The 18,226-nt window shown below is 37.1% G+C and overlaps 1 long non-coding RNA gene across 1 annotated transcript in view; it reads right to left on the reverse strand.

Annotated features, from left to right (window-relative positions):
* Positions 1-1,166: 1,166 nt before the first annotated feature.
* The window catches only part of LOC131514432 (uncharacterized), a 96,356-nt gene continuing 79,296 nt past the window's right edge, over positions 1,167-18,226 (reverse strand). Inside the window, exon 4 of the long non-coding RNA XR_009263069.1 lies at positions 1,167-2,322. This is a non-coding gene — a long non-coding RNA (uncharacterized LOC131514432). The remainder of the gene's footprint in view (positions 2,323-18,226) is intronic.

Below are 18,226 nucleotides of genomic sequence, written 5' to 3' on the forward strand. Positions count from 1 at the left end.
AGAGATGGGTCCAATTGTGGGTATATAATTCTAGTGAAGATAGCATCCATTTGGAAATAGGGGTGTGGCCTTTTCTCTGGAATGCTACTTATAAGGAGGATATACTACTGGAGGTACAGGTGGCCACCCTCTCTGATGAAAGTGGTGTTCCCATTTCGCAAATGCCCTACAACCTAGTTAACAGATTTTACTAGCAAATGGAGAGTCATTCCATAAAATCTGTTTGCCACTTTGCTACTTACTAGTTGTATTATGTGAACAAATATGTAACCTTTCTGAGACTTAGTTTCCTTATATGTAAGTGAAAATTATGATATCTACCTGTAATAATCCCAAAAGCTAATAACATAATAAGACAATATGTATGAACTGCCTCGTCCAGAGTAGACACTCATTAAATGGTAGCTATTTTTATATTATCACTATCACATTACTTTTCCCTTCTATTTTTAGAATCTGGAAGAATGATGTAAAAAGGTGTCCTTATTCAGTCTTTAAGAATAGCCAAGAAAAATAGGACATTGCTAAGTAAGCAGAAAAATCTGTGTCTCTGTTTCATGCCTACATTAGCAATAATGTGAAATAGCTACAAAATTAAGCCTCTTTTATGGTAACTCCATGTTATCTATCTTTCTACCAATGATTTCCTATATTCTCCTGTTTTAAAGATTTTATCTGAATGATAAAACCAGTGAGGTGTATCAGCAGAAGTTATAACGTCCTAAGGGAGAGAATGTTCTTTACTCACATGCAGATTCAGCATGCCTTTTCTGTAACAGAGCAACCAAGCTTTACTGGGTTAGCTGCACATTTGACTGCAGATACTGCCCCTGAAGCTAGATTTTTACCCACCATGATAATGGCATCTATTTCTGTTGCACCATTGCCATTCAAATATATATATATTTGCACACATAATCAACGGCCTAAAATTCTAAGTATGCAAAGTATGCAGCCAGGAAGGGTGGGATGATGCTGAAGGAAGATTAAGATGGAAACATGGCATGACTCTGTTTTATCAGCTTTTCTTAGGCAAAGCTCTTTGGGGGTGGTTTTTTTTTTTTTTTTCTTCCAGGGACTGATTAAATGTTCATGCCTATGGCAATGGGGATCCTTAAAAATAACTGGATATTGTAAAATACACAGTTTTTCATAACCATGCAGCATAATCTTGAATTAATCTTTTATTTTTCTCATAATAGGTATCAGTACAAAAATAATGTCTTACATCAGCACAGTGCTCAAGGCTTTACAGAGTGATTTCATGTGCATTATCTCATTTTATCCTCCTAACAAAATAGTAATGGAGGTAGAGTTTGGATGCACCTCCCATTCTGTGTTAGGATTGTACAGTTTGAGGCTTAACGTGATTACATTGCCAAAGGACACAAAGCTAGTAAGTGACATATCTGGGATAGATTTTGGGGCCTAAGTGCAGTGCCATTTGGGCTACACCAGATTTCAAGAGTTGTTTTATTTGTTCAATGCTCATTTTTCTATCTTATTTGTTTTAAAGTTTTGAATTAGAATATCCTCTTTGTATTAAGAAAGTCTTATTTCTCGGATGAATGCAAGAGAACTCCTTTGCTTCCATCCAAGTGAAGGAAGAGAATCAATTTACTTTCCCACCAGATCTGGCTCCTATAAGATACTGGTTTGCCTCATCATCTTTTAATAAGCAGAGAGTGGCTATTTGGGAAGTATCAATAGCTGGCTTATAGCGCATTCACTCTACTCCCTTACCAAGTACAGTCCTCATTTAAATTATACATCATAGGGGCAAGAGACTGCACAGCAAATCTAGCACATTCTTGAGGTGTGTGTTTTAGAGCATTTGTGAATTAGAAAATCCTATGAAAGTTTTCCTGCCCTAAATTATTTAAGGCTGATAAAATGGGTGAGAGAGAATATGTGCCACATATGCATTATTTGTTTATTAATCTTTTCTTCTTTCTTCTCCTACTGGATAGTGATAAGAACTGGATGAAAAGATACTGTGCTGAACTGGAATGTCTAAAAAAAATTGTCTGAACTAAGGGTGCTGGATTGAAAATAGGAGAAGTACTAATGCTTTTTTTAACCAGGTTCTTTTTTTCAGTAAAGGGTCTTCCATTTTGATATCCACCTAATTTCTCCAGCCACAGAATATTATTAGCTGCTCCCCAAGAGTAAATCCAGCCTTTTATTCCAAGACCAAACAGTCCAAAAAGACTACAAACTCACTTTAAACAAGTGAAGGAGTTCCAGTCCATCTCAATTCACTTGAATGTGCTTACTCCAGCTCTGTTATTGTTAACCTGGTTCATGTGGAAATCACAAGTCCTAAAAAAAGAAATGAAAATGCAAGAGATGTGTGAGACTCAGTGAGAAGAGCTAACATTTGCATGATTTAAATTTCAGAAAGGGGGAAGAGAGAAGATGAGGCAGAAGGAATATCTACAGATACAACAACAGAATTCTCCAAAGGAAGCACTACCAAATTCAGAAAAATTCATGTTATATTAAAATGGCTAAACATTAAAGACAGAGTTGAGAAGAATAAAGGATTAGGGAACCACAGATAAACAGAACTGGTTTCTATTAAGGAACACTCACAGTTCTTAGAGTTGTGGGCCTGAGAGCATATCCTGGGCAGGACTGCATAATTATTATGGACTATGTGCCTCTGTTCCTCTCTTTTTGGAATGCAAGTATCTGGTTGAAGTTATCCTTTCCCTATCACACCAATGTATGTTGCATGTGTGGGCGAAAATAACAACCGTTTAGTTCCCGAATCCTTTGTTTAAGAGGAACTGCTCCCAAAGAGGGGCACTTGAGAAATTTCACCTGTGAAGCCTTATTTGCATCAAAACCTCATAGATCCTGGACTTTGAGCCTTACACAGTAATTGGATGATACTTTGGGGGTTCTTGGAAGGGACTAAGTACATCTTGCATGTGGGAAAGATGTGAATATGTGGAACCAAAAGAAGGACTAGAAGAGATTTTTACAACAATGTTTCCCAATGAATCAAACTTCCCAGCATCCACTTCCCTTTTCCTCCCAGTTGTTTCTGAGATTGACTGTATGGCTTCTGGCCAATGAGGTATCAGCAAACATGATGCCAAGCAGAGGCCCTATGAGAGCTTCTCCACTGAAACTTGCCCTCCTGTAATGCTTTGCTGATGGAGCCCAGGTGGAGACTCGGGGAAAGATTGGTTCAGCAATCCCATCTGCCACAGCTGAGCCCATCCTCAGGTTCCTCACCAGATGAATGCAACCACATAAGTAATGTCAAAACAGACCAGAAGAAGAATCAATCAACTTGTAGAACCTTAAGAAAAATTAACTGTTGTGGTTTAAGTCACTAAGTTTTAGGGTGGTTAATCAGCAATATATAACTGAAACAATATGCAGTGAAAAAAAGCTCACTCAAAAAATTCTCTTAATGGAAGAAATTGTCATAACTTATCAGGAATGATATCTTTTCCAACTATGTCTTAAGCAAAAGGTATCACAAATCTATTTTCATGACTGAAATTTGATAATTGTACAAAATTGTCATAAACTATGTCACTTCTGTAGATTTCGGAGATCTTGCCTTTCCATAGCTAGTTACTCTGTCTACTCTAATAAATCTTAGTTATCACTTATTATGGAATAAGAAAAACTCCTAGAAAATGCTTGACTGTTACCTTGTTTAGATTTTTTTTGTCCCTGCCAATAAAATCACTAGTATGATCCCTGACAGTGGGGTCCAAGGGTAACAATCAAGACTGCTTAGGGGCTCCTGGGTGGTTCAGTTGGTTAAACACTGACTTTTGATTTCAGCTCAGGTCATGATCTCGCGGTTTGTGAGATCAAGGCCCCACATCAGGCTCTGTGCTGACAGCATGGAATCTCCTTGAGATTCTCTCTCTCTCTGCCCTTCCCCCACTCATGCTTTACCTCACTCTCTCAAAACAAATAAATAAGCTTTTTTTAAAAAAGGCTGGTTAGATTAATAAACACTTCTATAAAATGTACGAATGGTTTCTCTCTCTCTTTTTTAAATTTTATTTATTTTGAGAGAGATAGAGACAGAGGAGATGGAGAGAAGGAGAAAGAGAAAAAGAGAGAGAGAGAGAATCCCAAGCAGGCTTTGTGTCAGCAAGGAGCCTGATGTGGACCTCCATCCCATGTACCGTGAGATCATGACCTGAGCCAAAACCAAGAGTCAGACACTTAACCGACTAAGCCACCCAGGCACCCACGGATGGCTTCTCTTTAATAAATTATGGAATTGCATTTATGTAATGTCCCAAACCAATAGCAGGATGCAGAGCCAAAGAAAATTATGGCCAAGGAACAATTAAGATCACTTTAAGACAGTTTACAGTGTTTTTCAAATAAATTATATATGTTTTCTTTTCAAAAAAAAAATATAGGTCTTTGTTTAACTTAGGTTCCTTGGATTTTAATGCTTTCTCAGAGTTAATACCAAATGTATAGTTAGTAAGAACAGTCTTACAACAAATGTAAATCCAACCTTAAATGATATATACAGCTGAATCCTAGTAACTCTTTTTTAATCATATTTTAAAGCAATGTATATAACTCTTAAGTGTTCAATGCATATTCTACTGCCGTAGTCAAGTCAGAGAAAGATAAGACTTTCTCTGTATTAAAATGTACGTTCATTGTCTTTGAGAAGAAATTATCTTTAAAAATAATTAGGCTGAGAAAACTTCTGGTTTCAGCTTTGACCTGTAAACAGTTTGGAAGTTATTGTCCATGACCTTAAAAGGTTGGACAGATGAAAATTAATGCCTTTCTTGGATCCATCATAAAATTGCAATGGCAGAACAAGTAATCTATTTTAAACATAAAGACTAAGATAAAAGGAAAGAGAAGGAAGAAGCTAAAACAAGCTAGTACTCATCAAAAGAGAGATGAAAGAGCTACATTAATATCATACAAAGTAGATTTCAGAACAAGGAAGATCATTAGTGATACTGAGGAGCATCACAAAATTATAATATGAGTCCATTCTCTAAGAAGATATAACAGTTTTAAACTGCTATGGACCTAACAGACCATCAAAATACATGAAGCAAATACTAATGCAACTGTAAGGAAAAATGGATGTGTCTACCATTATAGTCGGCAAAACATCTGTAGAAGTATACAGAAATTAATTAAGTTGTCCCTTGGGAGAGGAACTGTGCATCTGGGAATAGATTGGAAGAAAACTTACTTTTATGACATTTTTACCCTTTTTAATTCTGTACCATGTGCATCTATTATGTATTCAAACATGAATACGTTAAAAAAATAAAGAAGTCTTTAGAATTAGGCCTAGATTCAAATAGTGTCTCAGTTAATTAGTTAATTACTGCCTTAGTTTTCTCCTCTGTGAAATGTGGACAGTAGTACAACCCTTCCATGATTGGTGTGAGGTTTGACTGAAATATGTCTCAAGGTGTGAACACAGTGGCAGATACTTGATAAGCCACTAATAACTCCTATTTTTTTGTCTTCAGTATAATTCAGTTAAAACTTGACTGCAGTTGTTCACCTTGCAAAGTCTGAGTAAGACCTCTGATATCCATTCTGAAGTTCTCTAGGTTTGGTAATTTCTACAGCATATGGTAATTCCTTTACTTTCTGCCACACAGCTTCAGTAGCTTAGGAATTTATTCCTATGTCGCCAACTGATGTCACTGCATTAGGCAACTAGAGCACAAATTATTTTGAGTCATCTTAATTCTTTTAATATTTTAATGTTTATTTTTGAGAGAGAGAGACAGAGACAGAGTGTGAGCAGGAGAGGGTCGGAGAGAGAGGGGGACACAGAATCCAAAGCAGATTTCAGGCTGTGAGCTGTCAGCACAGTGCCCAACTTGGGGCTTGAATGCATGAACTGTGAGATCACGACCTGAGCCTAAATCGGATGTTTAACGAACTGAGCCACCCAGGCTCCCCTGAGTCATCTTAATTCTTGATTGGCTTCATTGTCCCAGTTCACTGAGACCCTATTGCCTCTGCAACCTGCCTGGCACAACTCTTAGTAGTAAGCAGCAGATGCCCCTTCCTTGGGTTCTTTTTTTTGCTCAAGCTTTGCAGGGCAAAGTTTAGAAGCACAAAACTGAATAGAAGCCAAGAGTATAGGCAGAAAAGAAAGGGCAAAAAAATCGGACAGATTTTCTTGCAGGCCCATATATTTTTTTCTGAGACCAATTCCAAAATCATTTGATTGATGGTTTAGGTGTTGCAGGTCAATATTTGTTTAGATTTGACATTGTGGTCATTTAATCAATGTATACATCACTTTTTAGTCTCCTCACCTTATCCTTTATATAAGAAATATAAGAGAGTTAATGAGAGTTAAAATAGCTGTAATATTCATAGGCACTATCAAAAGGCACAGTGCAGATTTGACCATGAGAAGGAATGACATCATTTTGATTAAACTTTCAAAGCCTTTTGACATTTTGATGCTAAGAATTCATAAAAGGTCAAAGGATCAAAAATTAATTCTAAATAAAGGTTGATTCATGCATTTTAAGGTAGGTCAGCCTTATGTAACGTGCTGTGATGCTGCTAGTGCTGTGCAATGGGATGGCTTGAAAGGAAAGACCTTTGTGTTCTGTTGATTCAGAACCATTTGTAACGTGTCAGCTCTTCCTTTTCTCCCCTAATCCCTGTGTCTTCATATTGCCCTTGGATTCTCCAAAGTGGCACTTTAAAATGAGGTTTGTGTTTGTATTTGTCAGTCTTCTTATTCCAACATATTTAAAGTAACCATGCTTCCAATTAAAAATCAGGAGGAAGTTTTATACTTTGACCAAGACATAGTGACAGGGACTGGGTATACTCTCTGGCACGAAACTACAACAACAAAAAATGTACAAAATATATTGAAACAATAGTTTTCAAGTCTTTGGACATTAGATAATAAAGCATAGTAACTCCTGAGAGAGAGCAAATGAACAAACTGAGTCATATGATTATCCATATTACACCTTGAGAATGCTTCCAGGCAGAAACCAGTGAACATTTTGGGTTGAGGGGACAATGCTGAGAGTCCAGGGAAAGTTTATTAGAATTTGCTGGATAGAATATTGAACAGAAGAGGTCCTTACAGAGAAAGAACGCTGAAGGTGCCCCTTGGGAATTAGGAGAGACTGATCAGTGTATTCAAGTGAGCAAATGACTTGAGCCCAGAAAATAACTTCCTGAAAGGATTTCAGGTAATAGTGTCTGCACTTACACAAGGCCAGAAACAGCACCAGTGTCTACCTGCCAGACTGGAAAATTTCATAATTAGTAGGGTATTGGGTAGAGTACATAAAGGCCTTCCTTCAGTTTTAGGAATAATTAGCTTTAGACTGAGCACTGTTCCAGTCCTGCCTAAAAAACCTTAAAACTTAGATTTTAAAGGGTCAAACTGCTTGCAAGCAACTTTACTGCATCCTAGAACAAAAGCCAAGAATATCTACAAAAATATTCAGCATTGCTCAACAAGGTAAAAATCACAATGTCTTGCATCCAATAAATTACAATGCATGCAAAGAAGCATGTAATAATGATCCATGATGAGGGTTATTGTATGGATTTCTTAGATAATACACAAAATAGTGATAAATTAGACTTCATCAAAATTAAAAACTCCTGCTGTTTCGAAGACATCACTGAGAGATCAAAAGGAAAAGCCACGGATGTAAAGAAAATATTTATAAGTCCGCTAAAAGGCTTATATTCAGATTTTATAAAGAACTTTCAAAACTCAATATTAGGAAAATAACCAAGTAAACAATTGGCAAAATGCTTGAACACACATTTCGGCAAATAAGATACAAGGATGGCAAGTAAGCACAAAAAATAATGCTCAATATCAATGGGACTAAGAATTCTGTGCTTAGCAGGTGAAAAACAGAACAAACAAAATTGAATATTAATACTAATATGGCCTCATTCTTATTCAGGCATCGTTGAGGCCATTACATGAGAATCAAGTGAGAAAATAAACATAAAAGGCTTGGTGCTAGCCCAACTGTACTAGGTAGTCATTTTGTTTCGTGCTTGCTCTCTTACATATATAAGAGCAAGATATATATAATTACACACACACACACACACACACACACACACACACACAGTCATATTCTAACCACTATTTTTTTCAAGAGAAATAAAATATGGCATGAAAGGCATTAAAATACTAGAAAGTCACATGAAAATGTGTTCTCTTCTAAATTAGATTTTTATCACATTTTGTCATATTTTGTCATACAAGTTCCATGAAGAAAAAGGCTTTTAGTAAGTTTAATACATGTATCTGATATTCCTTCAATAATTAATAATAGAAGAAGCCTTGCTAAATTTAGTATAATGTCCAAATAGATTTATTACTTTCAAGTGTGAATAAGAATATTCAATTCTTTAATTACTTTTCTCAAATAGACTGTAGAAACTACATTAATGTGGAACAGAATGGTTTTCCATCTGTATTACACAGAGCCTGAGGGTTCCCTCAAAAAGGTGGCTCAAGGGCATAGGGTCTCTGAGAGTTGATGGGGGGCCAAAGATCCTTTCCAACTTTTTCTGGATTTCAAGTAAGATTTCATGAAAAAATGATTCAGCAAATAGAAAAAATAAGGGGAACCAAAAGGAGGAGGAATAAAATCCACAATCATAAAAGAATGATAATGAACTGGGAAGCAAGACACTTGGTGTGATGGTTAGTTTTATGTTTCAACTTGACTGGGCCAAGGGATGACCAGATTGTTGCAGGTCCCCAGTGTGGATGGGCATCATCCAATTATTGAGGGCCTGAACAGGACAAAAAGGCAGAGGAAAATTGAATTCACTCTCTACCCGATTGCTTGAGCTAAGATATTAATCTGCTCTTGCTCTTGGCACTTCTGGTCCTCAGGTGTTCAAACTCGGACTGGAATCTATACCACTGGCTCTTGGGCTTTCAGGCTTTTGAACTAGACCACCAGCCTTCCCGGGTCTCCAGCTTGCAGAGGGCAGATTGTGGGAGTTTTCAGGATCCATAATCACTTGAATCAATACTCTATAATATATGTATACATGTATGTATCTCCTATTGGTTCTGTTTCTCTGGAGAACCCTGACCAATACATTTAAGATTTTATCTAGTTATGTGGTTTTGTGCAAATTATTTACTTTTTGAATTTGGACTACTAGCAAAGACTATGAATAATGTAGTTTATTTAGCAACCACTAAATAACTCTAGAATAGGTCAACAGATGCTGCTGCTTTCACTTAAAAAAAAAGTTGGTTATCTGAATTTCAATACCCTAGTTATGTTCAAATGACTACTATTAAAACATTTTCTCTTAGACCAAATGTTTGTTTTAAAAATTATGTTGATGTCATTATGTTCCTATCAATAAAATTTCCATTTATCAAAGCATTATTTCATTTAATTGAATCCTTCCAACAAATGTTAAGAGTTAGCATTCTCTCCGTTTTACTAATGAAGGACAATGGAGCACAGGGATGTCCAATGATTTGCCAAAATGGCCTGGTTCTTGGGGCCTTGTAGGCCACGTCCTGGCTTTCTACCTCACAGACAGCCTTATTTTAGGATATCTTTGAGCCAGTGATGAGGTTTATTTGTGGAATCAATACCTGAGTATCAGGGATACTTTGGGATTCTATTATTTAATGAATCATTGTCTACTTGAGTCAGAGTCTGGGTAAGACCAATGACATGGTAATCGTGTGATCAAGATTTTTTGAGCAGACTGAATTGCAAGTACTTTCCCCCTTTTGTTCATTAAAGTCGTATTTCATTAAATACAGCTTACCTAGCTAGGTGAGTGGCAGAGCTAGGATTCAATCCTAGTAGGTTCACTCTAACAGCCATGCTGTTCTGCCTCCCAGAATACTTTTCATTCAGTGACTTTCAACACACTCTGCAATTAACACTTCAATTTCAAAATAGTAATCCAGTTATAAAAATCTAACCTAAAAGAATCTTTAAGACAATGAGCTTCTTTCTCTTTTCCTTTCAGCACTCAACTCATTTAAATGCTGCATCTTTAATCCAAACATAGATTCTGTGTCTGAACAGCTTCAAAAATACTCAGTGTCTGTATTAATCCACTCCATAAACTAGTGGTGTCTGGATTAATGAGGTATATTTATATGTACACATAGAGCTATGTAGAAAACTGTGCATCAGTAAAATACATTTATACAGTTTATTAGGCATTCCCATTCTTGGGTTATTTAATGGTTGCTACATAAACTACATTAAATGTTGTCTTTTTTAAATTTATTTTAACGTTTATTTATTTTTGAGACAGGGAGAGACAGCATGATGGGGGAGGGTCAGAGAGAGAGGGAGACACAGAATCTGAAACAGGCTCCAGGCTCTGGGCTGTCAACACAGAGCCTGACGCGGGGCTCAAACTCACGGACTGCGAGATCATGACCTGAGCCAAAGTCGGATGCTTAACCGACTGAGCCACCCAGGCGCCCCAAACGATGTCTTTAATTATTGACAATTTGAAACAATGAGAAAATGTACACCTCTATTTGAATCATAGTTCAAAGTTACAACACTCAATTATACCAGCTTAATGATTGTTACTTTAATTTTGCTTCTGAGGTGGAAAGTTATTTTTCCTGGTTGTTAAACCAATATTACAGCTGGATCTAAACTATCACAGATCCCTTGAGCCTAAATATTTAATATTTTAGTCCGGTTAAAATGCAGAGAGGCTGAGCTACAGACTGCCAGCCTAAGGCTGCAGTTTGGATTTTCTTTCTTTCTTTTTTTTCTCTACACATTAAATATGACAGCAAGGCCCTGTTAACATTGCTTATTATTGGCTCTGAGATCTTTGTTTTCATGGAATGAAAAGCTCTTCACACCACTAGGCATATGGCAAATAAGCTTGCTATACTGCTATAATGAAACATTTTATAATTGGGGTTGTATTTATAACATTCAAAACTGACCTAGGAAGAACTAGAGTACAGGATTTTACCCTCAAAATTCAGAATTGTGTTAGTTACTAGTGTCACTAGAGTTCCTGTTCCTATTCATGTCCAAAACAATTGTAAATTTATACTGTTATGGCAGCTCTCCTTCGAAGAGCCCAAGGCATTTTGCACAGAGTAATTCTCCCCATGCCTCTGGGAAAAGGGGAAGAAACTTACCAGAGATTCCTTTCACCCTAATCCTACCCCACAGCCTCAATGGTCTAAATACAGTTGGCCTTTGAACACACGGGGTTTGGGGATACTGACCCCTTGCACAGTCAAAAATCTGAGTATAACCTGACTTTACTAATTGTCTACTGTTGGCCGGAGGCCTTACCAATAATAGAAACAGTTGATAACACATATTTTGTATATGTATTACATACTGTATTTTTACAATACAGTAAGCTAGGGGAAAGAAAATGTTGTTAAGAAAATCATGAGGAGAGAAAATATATTGACAATACTGTACTATAAAAAAAATCTGTGTATGAGTGGACCCACAGTTCAAATCTGTGTTGTTGAAGGGTCAACTACTATCTTGGAAGGATTATATTTTCCAGCCCCGATAGGCCAATGGTTATACCTTATATCAAATTAACATTATAATATTACATGAAATTGAGAAATTAAAATTAATATATAGATTACTTCTTAATATTATTAAATACTATTGGGGAGGTAATTTTGCTTGATAGTTAAAAAGTCTGTTTTTTATTTTACTTTATTTTATTTTTTCGCAGATGGCCTGAAATGAAATTCAGATACTAGGATGAGACAAGTTTGATGGATTAATTACAATGAATATAGATAATCTCTCTCTTTCTCTGTCTTCCTCCCTCCCTTCTCCCTTCCTTTATAAGGAATGCTCTAAGGGGCACTACATCTTACATCACAGTAGAGTTGATATAGCAGTCCAGTGATAATCAGGCTACCCAGTTCCTACTTGTTGTTCTGCATCCCAACCCACTGCATGACTTTGGCTTCATCTCTAAAATAAGGGAACAAACTGAACATAAATTTTCTCTACTCCTACTGAACCTGCACTACTGGTTCAGCTATCCCCTTACACAGATGCTGTAAATATTGCTCACTTGCATTCCCACAGATTCCTCTTGGTACAAGATGGCATTTGGATATTGCAATGAGATCAGAGTTACAGAGCATTTCCTCCTATGCTTTGTACCTCTTCTTTGTTTATGCTTTGGTTTCCTCAGTCTGCAATGACAATTAGGACAATAACGCTACTATCTACTTATTGCAAAACATTGCACTGTGGATCTTAAATAGCCAAGACCAATCAGGATGAAAGCCTGTTCATCCTCAACAACTGCCTTTGGTGAGCATTTGAGAAAGTAGGTCAATAAGTATACATAGAATCATGTGACTAATCATAAGTGGCGACTGTAACAAATACATATATAATGTGATAATATGCAGCATGCTAAGTTTATACTGTAGGGTCCCGGTGCAGTGGAAAGAAGACTGGTCTGGGAATCAGAAAATCAAGAGAGAGTTTCTATTTAGCCACTGATTCTTGTGTTGAATTTGGTCAGTTCACTTCCCCCCTATGGGCCTCAGAAGAACAGAAGAAAAGCTATGTCAAGAACTGGCAACAGTTTGAGCAGTAATAGTCATCTGCATATCTCATTCATCCAACCCAGTGATTGTTGGACCTGTCTGCACATTAAAATCAGCTGCAAAATTGGTGACTGTAGTTAATAGTACAATAGTGCATATTTGAAAGTTGCCAAGAGAGTAGATCTTAGAAGTTCTCATCACAAGGAAAAGATTCTTCAACTATGTATGGTGACATATTAACTAGCTTTATTGTAGTGATCATTTTGCAATAAAAAAAAATCAGCTGCAAAGGTTCTGAGACATACCAATACTGGACCCCTTCCTTAGAGATTACAATTCAACTGGACTGGGCTTGGGTCCAATCATTGATGGGCTTGAAAAGCTTCCCAGGTGATTCTAATATGCAGCCAGGTTTGAGAGTCACTGCTTGAAGAAGTCAGAGGAATCCCTCTCCCACTGGATTGTCGCTCAGAATTGCAGCCTTGCTGTTCTCGTTTTGGTAGCACATGTACAGAGTTGCAGCCTCACTATGGTCAGTTCTGGTAGCTTGGTACCTTTGTCTTTTTTTTTTTTTTCTGCTAAACAGTTTGAATATTAACCCTGAACACAATTGCTCTTTTTATTTGGGAAGACAACATGTTTCCTTTTAACATAAAAATAATAGTGGTAAAAAAAAGACTACATGCCTAATTTGGGTTGAAGAGGTAAAGACCAAAAGAAAGAGAAAATTACTCTGTAGGATAAAGTATTAGGATGCTGAGTTTTCTGAGGAGGTCCAAATGACTGGTTGGAGGCCTAGACAGGGACATGAAGAGTTGCGTGAAAGATCTTTGGAGGAGACATTGGGTCTAGCAGATGGCAGCAGGCAAGAGCCTATAGAATGGAAGACCAATGAAGGACAAGGGACAGGATCTTCACTGCAAGGAAAATATATGTCAAGGGATTGAAACCAGTGTGGGAAGGACTGAGGAGTAGGTGGTGGTGGAAGTTGTGGTGGTGGTTAAGAATTGGATTAAAAGTAGGAGTTCAGCAGGGTGCCTGGTTAGCTCAGTAGTTAAATGTCTGACTTTGGCTCAGGTCATGTTCTCATGGTTTGTGAGTTTGAGCCCCACATTGGGCTCTGTGCTGACATTTCGGAGCCTGGAGCCTGCTTCAGATTCTGTGTCTACCCCTTTATCTGCCCCTCCCCTACATGCACTCTGTCTTTCTTTCTCTCTCTGTCTTTCTCTCTCTCGCAAAAATAAATAGAATATAAATAAATCATTACCAGTAGGTAGCTTCTCTCATAAATATAAGAAGGATCCTAGGACCTCTATGGTTGTCTGGGATACACTTAAATTATTTTGTTTGGGAATGAATGGCAAAGGGAAAACATTATTTTTGTAATTTAAGGGGGCTAGACTATGATTTTTTCCAGTTGTAGAAAATTTTGTAATTTAAATTAAATTTACTTTAATATACATTAGTTTTGTAATTTGAGGCTGCAGTATACTGTCTTCCAGTGGTAGAAAATTTTGTAATATAGTTAAATGCATTTGCATCCTAAATTTGAAAAAAAAACCACTTCTATTTCTGAACCTATCAATATACTTCCAGAATATTAAATATATATATGAATATATATAAAATCAATACTGTAAATTAAAAAATAGTTCTTATGAATGAATTATTATTAATGTGTTAGAAGGCAGGACCAATATTTCAGAAACATGCTTTATAATGAATGAAATACATTATATATATCACACAATAAATACATTACAGAGTAAACACGCAAAATAGAAACACACAGTCATACTGAGGATAGAATGCTGAACAGAAATTCCAGTAGCTATATTTTGTAGTTTTGTTTTCCCTTTTGCCACTAACTTGGGATAAATGATTTAATATTGTGTCTCACTCTCCCATTTGTGGAGAAAAATCAATATCAGCCCTGTTTAAATTGCCACACGAGAGGGGCGCCTGGGTGGCTCGGTCGGTTAAGCGTCCGACTTCGGCTCAGGTCACGATCTCGCGGTCCGTGAGTTCGAGCCCCGCGTCGGGCTCTGGGCTGATGGCCCAGAGCCTGGAGCCTGCTTCCGATTCTGTGTCTCCCTCTCTCTCTGCCCCTCCCCCGTTCATGCTCTGTCTCTCTCTGTCTCAAAAATAATAAAATAAACATTTAAAAAATAAATAAATAAATAAATAAATAAATAAATAAATAAATTGCCACACGAGAGTTGTCATACAACTTGGGCACAGGTAAACCATATACTTAGTAAACCTGAATACAAATTGAACCTTGAAGCAGTTAAATCTGAGGATAATTATTTGCCTTATCCAAGAGGTATTTTATTCATTTGCGTAAGTCCAGACTATGGATGTCAGTGGAGAAAAATATTGTAGACAGGTATAGGGAACGAGAAGTGTACATAAATATACTGCAAGACAAAGCAGAAGATGTGTGCTTCAACACAGGTACCAAGTTCTAGAGGAATTGAAAGGGAGAAGCCTCAAGGGACAATTTTACTATTTCAATGGCAATATGACCTGAGTTAGCATTGTAACCTAATGGCAATCGGAGTTGGCAAATAAAAAGAATGAGTCACCAAATACCCAAACCTGCAGAAAATTAGGTAATATTGCATTTCTTGAAGGATACCTCTTGAGATTATGTGAGTTGTATGTTGGGTGAACATATCATTTACCTTCTGAACAGGGACAGTTTTAAAAATGAAATGAGGTCTCTTAATTATTCTATATAGGAGGTATAAACTTACCTTGAGCAATCTAGGATATAGTGTTAAGTCTGAAACTGGGCAGAGTTTGAGATATTACCTTACTTGCAAGTTAGCAAGTTATACTGCCATATATGGATCAGAAAAAAAAAATACCTCTTATTTCCTCACAGAGCATCTTGTATCTGGTCCCCATGTCATAGTTTCCCCATGTGACAGCTCTGAAAGAGCTAGGTGGACCTGCATAGGTACTCCATGAGAGGAACACCACATTGTGAAACTCACAGCTTTTATAGGCTATAGGGCAGCTGACATGTCTTCCCATCCTCTCCTCTGGGAAGAGAAAGGGACAGAGTACAGGGTTGGGGCAGGGGGGTGGTGCATAGATCTTTGCTCTGGAATGTAAACAAATGCTCTCAGAGCATGGGAAGGTCTCTACCTTACTACCTTCACCACCCTGGAATGTAAACAAATTTGTCTAGCTCTCTGGAGGGCTCTATATTTAGGGTTGCTATTCAGTCATCCTTTAACCCAGGTGCCAGTGCCCTTTACTCAGAAACATTACAATATTTATGGAACATTTTTCTACTAACAATTAATTTTCTAGTTGGATATCACTTGTATGCATGACTATCTTTTCAAAATCAGGCAGTTAAGGTTAAATTCTGGGTTTTCAGTGTGACCTAATGCTTTCCTACATTTCTAAGATAGCTTGTTCAGGCCCATATATATGTGTGTTCATATTTGAATTACATATCCAGAGTTTATCTAGTTGAATTCCCCCAAAGAATTCTGGGATGAGAAATCTAGACATTAGCTCTATTTGGGGTTGCAAACTACAGAAATCTAACTTAAGCTAGCTTAGGGAAAAAAGAATTTGCTATAAGGCCATTGGATGTCTCTGGAAACTCAAGGGAAGGAGCAGCTGAACTCAGAGATTCTGACTCTCTGCATGTTTTCCTGGGTCTTTCTGTGCCTCTCATGGCAGATCAGCTTTCTGTGCATCTCTGTTTGTATGGTTTCATATGTAAAATATAGGGTATTTTTGTTTTAAAACCCTAACAGAGATCTTAATTGATAATTTACATTTCTTTTTGTCTCGGTCTTTGGTTGCAAGAAACAGAGATGCCATTGAGTTAGTTACAGACACTTGTGTAAGAGACATCATGGAGTTACTTTGAGACACTTCTGTAACAGCAAAAGAGACCTGTGGGCCCTAAGGGAAGAGTCATGGGTTCCCAAATAAGCAGGATTCAACACTGAGTTACAATCTAGAACTAAGATAACTTCTTGTCCATATAAAGTAAAATTTTGTTGAACTTTGCCTTTACCATGATTTAGAATTTAGATTTAGATTTCCTGCTCTGCTCTTGAAACTTCTGCTATGTTACCCAGCAATAGTTTTATCACTGTTAGGCAGTCTTCATGAAAAACATGCCCTTCCCTGAGTGCCCCTGGCCTCCCTCGCTATACTTTTCAGTCTCCTTTCAGTGGCATCTCTAGAATTTCTGTTCAGATGGGGCTTAGGGATAACAATTAGGTTTGAAGAGGGTCCTTAAAGTTGAGTTTTCGTTATTAAGAAAATTGTCTGCTTTAAGAAATTGAGGTGAAAGTGATAAAGACTATGAGGTAGAGGCGAAGCTCTTAATAACATCAGCTGTCACAACTAGAAATGCTCAAATTTCCAAAGGAGAAAACAGAAAGTGGCTGTCATCTTTGTTTGGGCAGAGCTTTTGCACTGCCGTAAAGTCATGTGCTCTCCCTGGCCCAGGCAAGGGTGTCAAGGAAAGCATGGCTATGTGTCATGGTCCATAGAAGGAGCTATCTGGACCATATCATCTAAGGCTCATGTATCATCGCCACCATTGTTCCTCTGATTACAGCCAAGGGAAGCTAACTTGCAAGAATACCAAGTTATTGACTCGAGCCCATTGGTTTGGAGGGTTGGCAACTTTATGAAAGTTATTTCCTCTTTTTAAGCTTTAGTTTTCTTGCCTTTAAAATGGGGGTATTGTCCCTGAAAACTGTAGTGACGAAATCGTGACAATCAAATAAGACAGTGTATACAACAGAATTTTGTAACTGGTAAAGCTGTGTAAAAGAAAGAAGTTAATGTCTGTAATGCTGTAAAACCTTTAAAAGACTTGGGTAATGTTAATAATTAAATAGCCAACAACTCCTCAATGCTTCTGCTCTAAAAACTTTATGCATATTATTTTTAATGCATCATCATAATTACTCTATGGGGCATGTATGATTATTTTTCCTATTTTCAGATGACAAATCTAATACATGCAGAGGTTAAGAACCTGCTCAAGGTCATACAGACAATAAGTAAGGTTAGAATATAAACTCAAATGATCTAACTCCAAAACCAGTACTCTGTTCTACCTAAGTCTGCAGTATTGTAGTAAAACTCCATGATAGTAGACATTCATCTGTTGGGTACAGAAATAAGCTTTCTGTACTGTCCCAAAGGGCCAGTGATAACCTTAAGAACGTAATGAGTCCTTATATGAGAAAAGCCTCTACTTTATACACATCTGATATGGCCAAAGTTTTGCCACTTGTTGGTTAAAAAGATTGCCTTTACTTGTTTTACTTCGGTTTCCACACTTTGGTTAGAAGAATCTCTTTGTTCTCTTAGAAGCACCCATAAATGTTAGTGAACAATTTGGCCAACAAATTAAATCCCTTGATCTTTTGTAAAGAAAGTAGGTCTATAATTGTCATCTCTCTTTGTTAAGAAATTCAGTTCCTTTCAAATATATGCCAAAGCAAACATTGATTTTTCTGAATTCCACAATTTCCTAATTTCCTAGTTAATACTTTGATGTATACATATTGATTTTTCTGAAAATAGCAGAAAAATTCTATTGCTCAACACTGTTCCTATTGTGTATCTTTTTATACTGAAAGGTTTGTTGGGGGGTTGGTTCTTAAT

This window comes from Neofelis nebulosa, chromosome 6 (genome assembly GCF_028018385.1).
Source record: "Neofelis nebulosa isolate mNeoNeb1 chromosome 6, mNeoNeb1.pri, whole genome shotgun sequence".
Lineage (NCBI taxonomy): Eukaryota > Metazoa > Chordata > Mammalia > Carnivora > Felidae > Neofelis > Neofelis nebulosa.